The 15,421-nt window shown below is 47.8% G+C and overlaps 1 protein-coding gene across 2 annotated transcripts in view; it reads left to right on the forward strand.

Annotated features, from left to right (window-relative positions):
- Nucleotides 1-15,421, forward strand: part of PKNOX2 (PBX/knotted 1 homeobox 2) — a 251,547-nt gene that overhangs the window by 95,713 nt on the left and 140,413 nt on the right. The window lies entirely within an intron of this gene.

The following is a 15,421-nucleotide window of genomic DNA, read 5'->3' on the forward strand; positions in this document are numbered from 1 at the left end:
GTGGCACCTTGGTCAAGTGCCGTGGTTCATCTGGTTTTCACATCTCCTTTGTGATTGAGGGCATGCCTGTGTGGCAACATGTAGGTGTCATGGCCTGTGAACTGCCGTGAGCAAGATTGTGCCTGGACCTCTCAGGACTGGGCTGTGGTATCTCCTAGAGGGGGCTTCTGTCTGACCAAATGATTGAATCATTTACCAAGTATCTACCCTGCACTCAGGCCTGCTTCCACGAAGATCAAAACCTAGCAGGGAACATCAGACTGGACCTGGAGTCTCGAGACTCCTGATAAAGGAGACTCGAGAACTATTTTAATTCACTGGCCTCACATGTCAGATGAGGAAAATGAGGCTATGGCAGCACCAGAGTGAGAGCTTTACCCTGGCTGTGAACTCCTGGTCTGAAGCTGTGGTTGCTTTGCCTCACCTTGCCATTAAACTTGCAGTGTCTGCCCTGTGGCCCCAGCATCTGAGGGGCATCTGGTGGGCCCTGCCAGGCTCCTTCCTACAGAGCACCTCAGAAGCGGAATGCAGGGGAGTCCTGGCCCCGACTCCTAGGCCAACAGCAGGCACCCAGTCTATGGTGGTATCTGGGGGTCCCTTTTGCCACCCAGAATAGGATGCCAGTGAACATGGCCCCGATGAGCTGGCTCCTGCCTTTCAGCCCTTCTCTCCTTTCAGCCTGCGCAAGTGTTAAATACAGCATCAAATTAAGCAAAATTAAATACATTTCCATGCAGCATTTTTCTCTTGACTAAATCAAACAATGCGGTTGCCATAGCAACAGCCTCTTCTGAAAAGGTCACCTGCAAGAAACTGTGTTTTAGGTACAACTCAAGGAGATTATGGGGGATTAACTCATTTTATACATATATATTAAATATATATATTTTTCCTTTAAAGGAACTGCTATGAAGAAATAATATCCAACTGAGCTGGAAGATACCCACAGAAAAAATTTTAAGTCCCCGATAAAGGATTTTTTTTTCCTTTTTTTTTTTTTTAACCAGCATGCAGTGGGGTGATATCTGAAATGGCAACTCTGTTTTTACTTGGCTTTAATTAAACCTCAGTCGGGGCTGAGAAATGTGGCGAAGCGAGATAATTGCACTATTCCCAGTACAGTTTTTCAACTCCAGCTTTGATATGCACCTCGTGACAGCCTGAACCTGCACCCAGACTCCTGGGGCTGCTTGAAGCTCAGCTTATAACCACCCCTCTCAACCTGTGTGCCTCTGGGGAACAGTGTTGGGGACCTTGAATGGGAAGTGTAGGCTGGGGGAGGTGGGAGCCCTGGTCGTCTGCCCAGGGGCAAGGAGAGGCTGCACCTTCCCTAAAAAGTTCATCTCTGGCACTCAGGGGTTCTCCACTGGACTTGAGAATCCAAACTGTCAGGGAAGGATGAACACAGCCAGTCTAACTCAGAAAGAGAATGGGGAGGTCTTCTCTAGCTTTTCCTGTAATTGTGAGAGGAACTGGAATGTCTCCAGGAAACTGTTACTGGATTTGAGTTAAAGCGGGCAGCCTGGTGTGGGTTCCTTTGTGAGTGTCACAGGCAGGGTGAGGGGTAATGCATGTTACTGTTCAGTGCTCTCCATCAAGAACTGGTGCAGAGTTCCCCCAAGAAAGAGGGTCTAGTTTCATACATTCGCAGGGCCCCACATGGTCTGCCCAGCCTGCCCAGCAATGGCACAGGTGTGGCAGGGCTCTGGCATTCATGATGCCAGGGTGATGGATATCTGTGGCTGAGGTGTATAAGGAGTATGTCTGCCCCCTTCCCACTCACCCCCTGGTTCTGCCTGCTTTCCAGGAGGCCAAGAGTCTGAGAGTGTCCAGGTGGAGGGTTCAGATATATGGGGAAACAGGAAACTGGTGACTTGAGTGACCGCGCTAGATCCTGGACACCAGATGGACAGCTTCTCTGGAACCAAAGGTGGATCACACTCCAAAGACAATCCAGAATTTGCTGGGCAGGGCTGCCAGCTCTCACGTCAGGATCTCATGAGGCTCAGCTCTGTCTGGAGCTCAGGCCACTTGCTAGGGCCATGCCTCCCCTCTGGGCCTGCAAGAGCTGGTGGCCAGCACCAGCTCAGAGCCACCTCAGGAGGAAAGAAATTGGACCCCTGGAACGTATATGCGTGATAGGGCCATGTGTAGAGCAGACCCAGCTAACACAAATACTCTTAGAAATGTTCCTTCAATGCCTTCCTGGTGGCTAACCTGCCATCACGTGAAATGTCTTTCTCTTTCTGTCCTCAGATCCCCAGACTCCAGGCTCTTCTCTTAATTTATCCCAGTGCTAGACAAGGTGGGCTTGTGTGGTGCGGCAAAGGGGGAGGAACTTGCGTGATAGGCAGGCCTGGATTTGAATTCTGGCTGCCACTTACCCGTTGATTGCCTCTCTTTCCTTATTTATCAAATGGGGATAATAATAGCTACTGTCTTAAATAATAGGTCCTCACGGGGTTCTTCTGAAGACTGAATGAAATGACCTGAGAGAATGTAGCCGGATAACATAGGTGCTCAATGGATGTTTGTTGAATACTGTATTTCAGGAACATGCCTTTTGTACAAAACAAACCATGTGTTTCCTTTCCTGTAAAATCCTGCTTGCCAGCCGGGGGCCAACCACAGAGCTTAAAGAAGGAACAGCAATTTCTAGCTCTAATCCCCTAATACAATCACTGGAGGTTTTCTTGAACTCTTAAGAAAAGCAAATCTACCATTATCCAGGGAAGAATTTTATTTTTAGATCAACTCAGCCCTCTGAACTCACATGAACCTTAAAAGAAGATCCTCAAGTGCCTAGCCAAACTGGAAAGAGCTAGGAAAAGACCGTGGTTCCAAGTGGAGAGGGCTGACGTTCGAGTTCCTCAAATCCGGCTCATTTCCCCTTTAGGACAAGGTGCAGCTGCTGCTGCCGTGCCAGTGCTGGTGTGGTGTCTGTCGCTGAGCGGGGCTTTAGCCGTGCCACTTTTCTTCTCTTGGGTGCCACTGCTTAGCTTGTCAGATAAGATCTCCCAAGTACCTTCAGAAGACACTTGGCAAAGAGAAGCTGTCTGCTAGCTCCAAGCCAGGGGATGTCAGTGCATAAGCTTTGGAGTCAAACAAAATTAGGTTTGAAACCAACCTCTGCCAATTTTTAGCTGCATGGCCTTGGGCTGGTTACTTCCTACTGAGAATCTTAGTTCCTGCCTGTAAAATGTGAATATTCTGTTTATCTCACAGTGTCATTGTCAGCTTTAAATGAGATAATACTCATAAAGTGTTCACCACCAGGCCAGGCAAGTCCCAGTCTCTCAATCTGTGGTGTCTGAGTCACCTGGAGGTGACTCTTTAAAGATCTTGTTAAAGCACAGATTGCTGGGCCCTACCTCTGGGGTTTCTGATTCAATAGGTCTGAATGGAGCCCTGGAATATCCATTTCGAACACGTTCCCAGGTGATGCTGCTGGTATAGGGACCACACGTTGAAAACACTGGTCTCTGTCATCCAGCGAGGGAAATATTTGACCAAGATCCATTGAGCTTTATAGGTATCCGGCTTTGTCTACCAAAGCTTCCAAGTGGGTGTAGAGGATCAAATTTAGACTAGTGCTGTCCGGTAAAATGCTTTGCAGTCATGGAATTGTTCTATGTCTGTGCTGGCTAATTTGGTAGTCACTATTCACATGTAGTAATTGAACATTTAAAATGCATACAGCTGAAGGAATGAATTTTACATTTAAATTTCACATAGCCAGCCAGGCACGCTGGCCCATGCCTGTAATCCCAGCACTTTGGGGTGCTGAGGCGGGTGGATCACTTGAGGTCAGGAGTTCGAAATCAGCCTGGGCAACATGGCAAAACCCCATCTCTACTAAAAGTACAAAAATTAGGTGGGCATGGTGGCACGTGCCTATAATCCCTGGGGAGGCTCCCTGGGGAGGCTGAGGCAGGAGAATCAATTGCTTGAGCCCAGAAGGCCAAGGTTGCCGTGAGCTGAAATCACACCACTGTGCTCTAGCCTGAGCAACAGAAGGAGACTCCATCTCAATCAGTCAATCAATAAATTCCATATAGCCACATGCAGCTAATGCCTACCACCAGATAGCACAGACAAGATTCTCATAGACAGGGCTTAGTGAAGGCGTAACTATTAACCAGGGAAATGAATGGGTAAACAGGTGGCACCTCAAGAACGGAGATTGGGGTCAAGACAAACATTGCAGCCACCTGCCCCTTCAGTGTGTTCCCTCTACCTGAGACCTTCTCTGGAGAATTTAGGAGCCAAGTTGAAGCTTCCCCCTCCTCTCCTATACTTCAACATCTAGGTATACTGCTCTCTGGAAGAGGCAGAAACAATCGAAACGTAGGGTTTGAACATCCAAGTGGAATAAACAGTGATGGACCTCTTAGGGACAGTGGCAGGGTGGAGATGCGCCAGGGCCGTGGCCTGTGTGTTTTCAGGATACAATAAAGTAAAGTCGTTTGGAAGGAAGTAGAAATAAGATAGCAGTGTGATTTGTTCTGGGTTGGAAGATGGAAGAACAGAAGTGTCAGTTAAAAAGAAAACTTTTGACCTAAGACAAGACTAGGGACAATTTGAAAGAAGAGAACTCATTCCTCCGGGTGGTGGGGAATGGGGAAGAAGGGAATCATGTTTGTGTCCAGGATAGAAAGGTGCTTGCTAATTCGAGGCATTTCTGAAAGTGGAAATGAGTCAAGTATTATAATACTATTCAACAGTCACCCTGACAGAGTTTGTTCTAAAATGTCTCATCTCACACCAGGCCTACTTCACTTGGGAAAGTGATATAACATGGCAGTTAAGATCATTGGTTCTGAGAGTCACAAAGATGTGGCTCAAAATTAGCTGTGCCACTTATAAGCTGTAGGACCTCAGGCAAATAATGTAACCTCTCTTGTCTTGGTCTCTCCATCTGTAGATGGAAATAGTAATGGAACACACCTAAAGGGTTGTTTTGAGAATTAATGAGATAGTGGATCTCAAGTGCTTCATGTAATGCCTGGCACATGGCAAGAACTTTGTAGCGGCCATCATCTCTTATTATGGTGAATACACCACTGACTTCCCTCCTAGTCTCTGTAGCAAGTACCCCCGTGGGCTGTCCCATTAGGGCAGTAGGAGGGCTCTGCCTCTGGGAGCCCTTACCTGAGAGTCTGAGAGTGTCTTATCCTGGACCCTTTGCCGAGGTAGAGGTGACCTCTCAGCCCGCTGCTCCTCAGGGGTGCGCCTTTACCCCACAACAACAACCAGGATAGATTGTGGTGCATGTTCGCGCCAAGACACAAGAAATAGCATCGCCAGAGAACCAACTTAAGCCTGGCCTGATTTAGTACAGAGAAAATGACAGCTGCTGTGCTCGGCTGGCTTCCACCCAGCAGAAGGCTATTTTTTGCAAATAAAATGGTAAGTTGCTAATCAGAAAGATAAATTAAGAAGCATTAAGATAATGATGGTCTAATCACCGTCCACACAGAGAATTGCTAGAGTGAATATCCAGGCTACCAAGTGCTTGAGCGCATTTGGTGATTATTTGTATTATGAAGGGAATGATGAATTCCAGGCCTGGAATCAGTTTAGCTTAGGAAACCCACAAGACCAGCCTCCTCAGAGAGAGGACACTAGGGACTTCTGGAGGTCACTGGGCCCCTTGCTGTCCTCCACCCCCAGCTCTGAGCAGCCTTTCCCAAACCATTCTTGATTTCTGGCTGTTTCCCTACTGAGGTTCCCTGGCTTCTATGGGGGCACCTTTTGGTCCACCTTTTTAGATACCTAATAAGCTTCTGCTTGCTTGGGGACTGATTGGGTGGGAGGCTCTGTTCTACCTTGAGAGCAGCAGAAAGAGCCGCATCTGGGAACAAGTTGCCACATAGCAGAGAAGGGGTTCTGGGCTTCCCTGAGCCTTTCTGTGGGCCACTGGGCAGAAATGCTGTCCCATCGCATCATGGCGCCTAGAGCAATCAAGCCATGGAGACTTGCTCTTCTCATCTTTTAGCTGAGAACTCAAGGCTGGGCGGTGATTTGTCCAATATCGCAGAGACAGAGCCTGAACCAGGACTCAGGCTGCTGCTCCTACACATGGTCTGCTGCTTTGAAAAGGGCTCTGGTGCTAAACTGAGAAGGAGTGTTGAGAAAACACACCCCAGATTCCCAGTTCTCTGCGGAAGCTTCGTTGAGAATACGGATATTGAAGGGTATTAGACATAAAATGGAATAAATAGAGAAGGCCCAGTTCATAGAGTCTTGACAGTTAAAGAGTTTAGATTTGATCTAATATCGGGCTATACATTATTTAACTTCTCTTAAGCTTCAGGGTAGCCTCAGCTGTATCTTCATCTGTAAAATGGGGATAATAAATGGCCTAACTGCTAGGTTTGCTATGAGGCTTAACTGAAAGCTGCATTTAAAATGCTGAGCTTCCTATCATTCCTATTACTGTGAGTAAATGCAGTAATGACAGTAGTAGAGGTGGCTAAAGCTAGATTCTAGGCAGTGGCGTGCTGGAGCCAGCTGGTGCCAGCTTGCAAGAGCTGATTGTTAAATTTTCAGAAATTTTTGCAAGCCAATGGTTAAAAACAGCCATTATTAACATTAAATTACACAAATTTGCGTTAAATAAATTCTATTAAAAACAAAGGTAATAAATACTCCGAGCTCGCGGCTTCCTAAGCACTTCACTACCATCCATGCCCTTGAGGCTTCTTCCATCATCTCTGTAGGGTAGAAATCCTGGGTGATGGTGTGCTGCTCTGCATCTTCCCCCGCCACATTCAGCAACTTCACATCAGTAGCTTGAAACTGGCCATGGTGAGAATGTTATCCCAGAAAGCCAGTTGTTAAATATTTACCAGCATACTACTCGGTCCTGGTGTGTAGAACATAAGTGAGAGAGACAGGGCAGTGTGAGGCTGTGTGAAGGACCGTAAGAAAGGCCCCAGCTCAGGGCGGAACACAGAATGCACACTCCGTTCATGATGGAGGTACTTGTGGACGCACAGGAAGAAAGGAATGGGAAAAAACAGATCTAGGGCCAGGGCATGGAGGTTCACAGGTAGCTTAAAAATGGCACAGTTGTAACTAAAGGAAATAAGAGGGCTTCACAAATTTGAATTCCTGAAAACTTGCATGTCAACAAAGGTTTAAAAAATCAAATCATATCCTAAAGGTATTAGGAAGCTCTCACTGAAAAATCCCATGGTAAATAATATTGTAGAGAAAAGAATCCTTTTGGAACATAAAAACACTTTCTCTCTGACAAAGTGAATTTGGGGTAAAAATGGATTTTTGCCCAATTTCTTCAAAGTAAGTTTTGCTAGCCTATGTAAGCCTATTGTGCCTGATGTGGGCACAGTGCAACCTCTGTCCACCCCCCTGGTTCTATGCCACCCCTTCACCACCCACTGAGGTTGCAGGGAGAAGGGGTGCTGAGCCCTCCTCCCCACTGCCAGACCTGGTGTCACCTGCTGGGCGCTGCTGGCCCCCAGCTGTGTAACCTGCTGGGCAGGGCGGAGCAATGGCCAGAGCAGTGCTTTGCAGCCTGTTCTTCCTCCCTTGCCCCAAAGTTCCTTGTGAATCTGGGCTTGGATTCTGACTGGGAGGGACATCTGCACCCGTGGACCTTGGTCCCTTCTTGTTTCAGGTCCTGGCATTGCTGTTTGGCCAGAGTCTCCCAGGCCTAACTTGGTCAGACTGTGCAGGGAAGAACAGCGCATGTTGTGAGTGCACAGGCAGTGTATGGCCTTAGGTTCTTCCTGGTCTTCTCAAGAGGGAGAGCATTGCTGATCCTTTTACCCAGGAAAACGTGCTGTACATGGGATCCTGCAGCTCACTTGATCCTCCAGCTTCTGAGGTCTCTGATGCCTGTGACTTTGCCGGCTGAGGAGGCCCTCTTTGTCTCTGACCTTTCTCGTTCTCAGGCACTTGCTATTGACAGTCTGACCACATTAATCCTCATCAGGTACATATTTCATTATCCCCATTTTGTAGATGAGACAACTGAGGCATAAAGAGGTTCCTCTACTTGCTTAGGGTTGCGTAGCTGGTAAGTGGTAGAACTGAGGCTCAGCTCTAGAGCTGTCTGACCCCAGAGCCCAGGCTGAAGCAAAACACAGTGCTGTTTAGAAGGTCGTCATTGGAAAGAAAAGTAGCAACCCTTTGGGGAGGATTCAGGTGAACCCCAGCTCCACTAGCCTGACTTAGCAACTCTGGGAAACTCATAGCAAAGACCAAGCCCCTTCACAGAGCCACAGTGGCTGCAACCTGGGGAAAGGGTGTGCTAGCAGCCAAATGATCTAAGGTCCTTATGGAAACAGAGCCTGAGTCCTCTGTCCCATGTGGCGGGAAGGAAGGGGTGTCTAGGGCCTCACCATTTCCTCTTCCCTCTTTAGCTGGGGCAGTCACTCCTTCCCAGCTCCTTCGAAGCTTAGGCCTCAGGCACACGCTGGAGCAACATGTGGTGTTGGGCTAGTTCCCGGCTGAGTGGGTGGGGGAGGAAAGGGGCTGAAAATTCCTGAAGACTCAGTCTTCTGGGGAACAAATGAATCTTCTTCCTCCCAGGTCTCCTCGGCAGCTGCTGAGCTGCAGAATTTATGGCAGCCCTTCACGCTTTGTGACAGACTGCTAATGAAAGAGAGGCCAGGCTTCTGCGTCTGCCTTCTTTGGTTTCTAATTTGTCCAGGGATTCTATCCCCAAGTGGGGGCAAGCGACTTGGAAGCCGGGGGGGCCCCACAGAGCCCTGCAGCCTGTCAGCAGGGCTTGGCTCGAAAGGCCCATGCTGAGGGCCACCCAGGGGGCAGAGGGCTGCTCCCAGCTCCAAGTACCTGCCAGGGATGTGAAACATGCTCTGGGATTAATGGGAACCAGATGGGCAGGACAGCCCCTCCACCTGGCTTCCACTGGAGAAACGCTCAGATTTCTGGCATTGTGTTGAAGCTTTTTTTAGGAGTTCTCTGAGACTGTTTTTTTGCTCTAGGCCACATGCCCGGGAACAGAAGCTGGGAGTCCTGGACCTTTCTGTCCAAATGAAAAGATGAGGAAATTAGGAGGGGCCTTAGAGCTTGCACCATGTGAGGGTTTTCAACACAGGCTGCACATGAGCATCACTGGGGAGCTTTTGAAAACTACCTAGGCCTGAGCCTCCCCGAGATCACTACGTAAAAATCACTTGGGAAGGGGTCCAGGCGTTGTTTTATTTTAAAAGCTTCCCAGATGTTCTGATGTGCTGCCCAGGCTGAGAACCACTGAACTCTTCTCCATCACAAACACTTCCGGATTGAGGCCGCAGTCAGCCTGAGGTCACACAGTCAGAACTGAAGACGCTGTCTCCAGCTCCCAGCTACAGCTTGTTCTCCCACACGTTCTTTCGTGTCCTCATGGCCCATCAGACCTGCAAAGCGCCAATTACACGTCGTAGTCACCCTTTTATGTCTGCCTTTTCAATTTTCCTTACCAATTTGAGGCCCTCCCCTCCTCGGAACCAGCATGGGCACATCTCCTGTAGGAAGCACTGCTGACCACCGCAGCGACTCTGGCTTCTCACGTTGTGCACCATCCCCAGCCTTGCTACTCCAAGTGTGGCCTGAGGACCAGCGGGACCTGCATCATCGGGAAGATTGCGAGAAATGCCTTAGCATGTCTCCACTCAACCCAGACCTCCTGAATCTGAATCTGCATTTCAGTGAGAGCCCCAGGTGCTTTGTACGTATCTCATAGCTGGAGAAGCACTGATATTTGTTGTGAAACACACACGCTCTATCAGATTCATTTGTGTAGATTCTGTCTCCACGGTAAAATTGCCTTCTTGAGAAAGGGGACCATGTCTTATGTGTCTTGCACATAACATATAACAACATAGCACAGTGCAAAGCACTAGCAGGTGCCTTTTACTAGTTCATTGGCCTGGGACAATCTCTCACAGCTGCTGCGGTGTAGAACTCTCCAGAGGATGGGCAGTGTCAGGAAATCCTCGGCCTTCAAGCTGAACCCACAGCAGACTGGGGCCCTGTTGACCAGGGGAAATCTCTTAGCCCCCAGGTGGGAGACTCCACAGTGGAATGAGACCCAGAATGGGGAGAAGGAGATGAGCCTCCCCTCATGACTGACTCCATGCCATGCGCTATAGTAGGGTACTGCCGTCTTCCCACCTCCACCACTGTGATCTGGGTAGACAACGCGACATTGTCCTTCAGTTTTCTCCAAAATGGGAATGACAGTATCTACTCCACCAGCCTTTGAGGTCACTTTGAATTTTGGGCATCTAGAAGGTATTCAGTAAATGCTTTGAATGAGGATCAAGCGAGAGCATGGGTGCACTTTGCTACCTGTAACCTTCTTTATATATCATGTCATTTACTTATTCTTCCCTTTCCAGTTTTTTGGATGAGCAAACAGAGACTTCACTTTCATCCATGAACTTTCAGGCTGTGGGTCAGATTTGACCAAACAGTTGCCCCTGGAGTTGCAGCTGGAGTCTCCGTGGAGGAAGAGATTACTCCTAAAAACAAACAAACAAACAAAAAAACCAAAAAACAAAAAGCAAATGTTACCAGGCCAGAGCAAGGATATAGCCCAGCCACGTCCTGATGGAAGAGGAGATAAAGGTGGGACAGAAGACTAGAGCCTTAAATCACTGTTCTAAACTAAAATTGCTGCTCGCCACTGGCGTGTCACTCGGTGCTCATTAACTGTGTAAGCACCTTCACCAGAGGCCCGTGCAGCCTGGAGGCTTCATCCTTTGCCCAATAAGTGTTAATCAGCCCACAGCAGCAGCACTAGCCCTGTGAGGGCTGGGTCTTTCCTGGCAACCACAATCTGTTTCTATTTCATCTAAAAAAATGAAATGGATAGGATGTTGTATTCACTCCCACCCCCAGCATGAAAGAGTGGAGGATCAGAGCTCCTTCCCAGCCCCAGCCCCACCTCCTGATGAAAAATTAACCAGCTGCGCTGAGTGAATGAATCCCTAAAGGGGAATGAGGTCTCTGATGTGAGCTGGGCTGGGTTCTGGGAGCTCCAAAAATCCTCCCGGTCGTTAATTCTCCAGCCCCTGGATCCTTGGAGCAGCCGCGGACAGGTGTTGCAGCATGCTAATTGGCCACCCCTCCCAAAGCCAGCTCTGCCCAGCAACTGGTGGAGCGGAGACGGCCTTGGTCAGGTTTTTGATGTGATGCAAGTTCTGTGTGCTTTGGGGGAAATGGAGTGGCTTGAAGCACACTTTTTGTTCACTTCTGTTCACTTCTGTCTCCATCTACTCTTCTGTGGGCTTCCCGAAGACAGAGACTGAGGGTTTTTTGCATCTGAATCAGAGTACCTTCTAGATCAGACACAGCAGTGACTGTAATAAGGGAATGAATAAATGGATGAGTGAGTGAGGGCTGGACCGCGATCCAAGAGTCTACTCCACAAGCTCGATTCAGGCCTTGGGACACGATTCACTCGTTCATTCAGTCAGTCAATAAACATTCATTACACAGCTTGGTAATGAGGAGCATGCAGTTCATTCATTCTTTAGTCTCAGTCATACATTCATTCAACAAACACTAGGTCCTGGGCCTTGTCCTAGTGTCAGGAATAGAGATGAAAATGCTCATTCTCTGCCCTCGGGATGCTCACAGTGTGGTGGAGAAATGGGTCAGTAACTTGAAAATAACAAGATGCCTGTGGTAACAGCCTTGAGAGTGGATGCCTGAAGTTCTGTGGGAGCCAGAGGAGAGCGCCCAGCTCCACTGAGGAGACAGAGCAGGGTGTCATATGGGGGATGCAGATATGACACAAGGGTGAGTAGGAGTTAACCAGGAGAAGCTGATAGGAGAAGAGTGTTTCCGGCAGAGGGAGCGGAGACAGACGCAGGACTACGCCCCGATACCATGTCAACGGCAGTGGCAGAGGCAGAACACCAAGGGGATCTTTTCCCACTTCTTGCCCTGAGCTGCCTCGTTTTTCCCAGACCCAGGCTGGTCTTGCAGAAGAATAGGGGACAGGGTCACAAGACTTCAATCAATTGTCATTGCTCTCTGGGCCTCACTTTCCTTGCATGTAAAGTTGGAGGCAGATGAGGAGACCCTAAGAATCACTGCTCCCCATGCTGCAGGTTTGCAACAGTCCTTCTCCCAGCAGCTGGCTGGGTACCTTGGGGAGCGGTATGGAGAGCCGGTCTCACTAGACTTTCTTCTAATGCTCCTCAGCTCTGAACTCATCCCCTTCTTTCCACTCCAGGCCAGGCAGGCAGGCTCGAGTGTGCTATGTGAGCTCCCAGGACAGAGGTGCACAGAAGTCTGTCTCCTAGAGCACAGATTGAGTCGTCTTCTTAAATCTTAGGCTAGCCACTGTGCAAAACAGCTTGGTGGTTCCTCCAAAATTGAAACGTAGAATAACCATTTGAACCAGCAATCTCACTCCTACATATAATCCCCAAAGAATCAAAACTAGGGACACAAACAGATAGTTGTACACCCATATTCATAGCATCATTATTCATGGTAGCCAAAAGGCAGAAACACCTCAAGTACTCATCAACTGATGAATGGGTAAAGGAAATGAGGTGTATCCAGACAGTGGAATATTACTCAACCATCAAAAGGAATGGAGTTTTGAAATATGCTACAGCATGGATGAACCTTAAAAACATGTGTTAAGTGAAAGAGAACAGACAAAAAAGGACAAATACTGTATAATTCCACTTATATGAAATATCTAGAATAGACAAATTAATAGAGAAGAAAGTAGATTAAGGTTACTAAGGGCTGGGAGGAGGTAGAGATGGGGAATTACTGATTTAAAGGGTGAAGAGTTTCTGTTTGGGGTGATGGGAAAGTTTTGAGAAGAGATAGTGGTGATGACTGCATAATAGTCTGAATGTAATTATGGCACTGAATTGTACGTTTAGTAGTTAAAATGGCATATTTTATGTCATGGACATGGTACCACAATTTTTAAAAATCCTAGGTTAGCTTGTGCAGAAGACCCACCAATCATACTTCATCTAATAGCCCCTCTCCGGTCCGCCTCCCCAACAGGCCTTTCTCCCCTGCTTAGGTCGTCTCTCAGCATTGAGTTCTGCCAGACTGGTGTGTTTCATTTTTGTTTTTATTTCCTGCATCTACATCTGCTGCCACCAGAATCTATTATTGCTCTCTGGGGCTTGTGCCCCTGACAGCGATTATTTGTACATGTAAATCAGAAAGTCAGGGACAAAGCTTTAATGACAGTCTTTTTGGAGTAGTGGTGGCAGCAGCAGGAGACGAGCCAGTGCCAGTCCTCACTAGGTTCCCTCTGGTGTGATGCTGGGTGGGGTGGGGGTGAGGGGGCTGACCCTATTTGGTCCAGGTTCGGGGAACTCTTTCCGGAAGTAATGTTGATACTGGGTTCTGGGGGTGCTGCCTCTGGTCCTTCAAAGGCAAGATCCATTCGTGTATCCTCGGCTTCTGCTACAAGGCTGGGTTCTTAGTGGGTGCTTCATTGAAGACTGATGGAATGGGGCAGGTCTAGCCATGTGTGGGAAGGCAGCTTTCCTTCATGAGGCCAGCCGCAGCTACCCCTTCCTTTCTTTCTTCCTTTTGCTGTCTATCGGGAACATTGTAGTCCCAGAAAGAAGGCTGAGGTTTCCCTCAGACCATGTCCACATTGCCCTATACCTGAGAAGTGCTTGCCCTAAAAGAGAGTAAGTACCACCTTTCAAGACCGGAGATATTCATCCCCTCTTGATGTGCATGTACAGTGTGGAAGTGGAGGTCCCGGAGAACCAGAACCCACAAAGTGGGAGACTGTGCATGTAATTGCTTGGTGTTTTGCAGGGAGCGTTGCAGTCAGCCTAGACCACCTAACCTTGTTCACAAGCCAACTCCAAAGGGAAAAAGTAAGATGCTGAACAGCGTGGTAGAGTGTGCTGCCATTTATGTCAATAATGCTTGTATATGCATAGAATCTCCCTGGGAGGCAGACATACAAATTATAACAGTAATTGCCTCTGGGGGTGGGGTGAGCAAATGGGGGATTCAGGGTCAGAAGTAGAAATATTACACACACACACACACACACACACATACACATACACACACAAATAAATTGTAATTTTTTATGCAAACCCTTGTATGTGGGCAAGTGGATGACTAATGGGGCAAGCGGGTGAAATGTAGCTCTCCCTACCTCTGATTTCTTAGTGTTTTTCAGAAGGAAGTTGGAGAAGCAGCGAGTGGCTCTCCTGTCCCTGGGGAGCTCACCACAATGTTAGATGTTACTTGAATTTCTTTCTTGGGAAGAGATCTTCCTTTTTCAACAGTCTGTTTCCTTGTCCTTTGTGTGGCCTGACAGACACCCCAGGTCTTGCATGTGGCAGCCTTGCCATCTAACCCTCTGGGCATCTAAGTGGTTATTGCTTGAGCTTTCCAGAGGACATCCCTGTTTGTCTTTGCAAATCTTGTCTCTTTAAACTCAGGGAAGAATCAGGCCTCGTTGATGATCAGCCTCATGTGAGGTTCCTTTTTGTTGGAGTAGTTGACACTCACACAGTCACACACACACACACTCTTGCTCACACACATTCACACTCACACACACTCTTGCTCACACACACACTCACACACACTCTCACACACACTTTATCCCTGGGGAAATGCAACATCTCCCATCTCGCTCTTACTGCTTACTCAAATGTCTTCAAAATGGCCATAGATATTACCTTTAATCTTATTTCTCGCAACATTGATTGAAGGAGGAAAAAAAATCCAGAATGCTTTGGAACATTTTTGAGCAATGAAAAACTGTTAGGAAGGAAGTCTCAACTGAACTCTACTGTAGACTGCCACTAATGTTATAATAATATTCTACTCAAATAACAAAACTTCCTAACATCGCTACTCTATTTAACTTGTCATTTCAGACTATTATTTCTATGTTAACTACAGGAAATTAACACATTACGCAGAAACACAAATGATTCCTGCTAGAAATTGTTTTTGATATTCCTTTTATCAAAAACCCATTTAACCTGTTGTTATTGTGTTTTCATTTCCGCAAGTATTTAGGGGGTATCTCCTCTGGGACACCCAGAAGCCTGAGGTAAGCCCCCCATCTTATGGAGCTTGATGAAAAGGCATGAACCAAAGCTGGAAAAGACATTCTATAGCCAGGTGGCCAGAAGAGAGGTACAGAGAGGAACCCAATTCCGCATGAAAAGAAAGGAGAAGTCAGTACTGAGTAGAGAAGCTGGGAGAAGTCAGGCTTGGAGACCTTGGAATTGGGTTGTGGAGAATTTAGGGAGGTGGGGGTAGCGGACAGGGTTGGGTGGAGAGGCAGCATGGCAGGGCATTGCCAGTGAGTAGAAAACATGAGTCAGCCCTCCACAGTGGAAAGATTAGTGTGCACAGGGACACAGCGTGGCGAGATGGAAAAGGTGTGGGCTTGGAAGTAAAAAGGCCTGAG

The sequence above is a fragment of the Colobus angolensis genome, unplaced genomic scaffold (genome assembly GCF_000951035.1).
Source record: "Colobus angolensis palliatus isolate OR3802 unplaced genomic scaffold, Cang.pa_1.0 Scaffold137, whole genome shotgun sequence".
NCBI lineage: Eukaryota > Metazoa > Chordata > Mammalia > Primates > Cercopithecidae > Colobus > Colobus angolensis.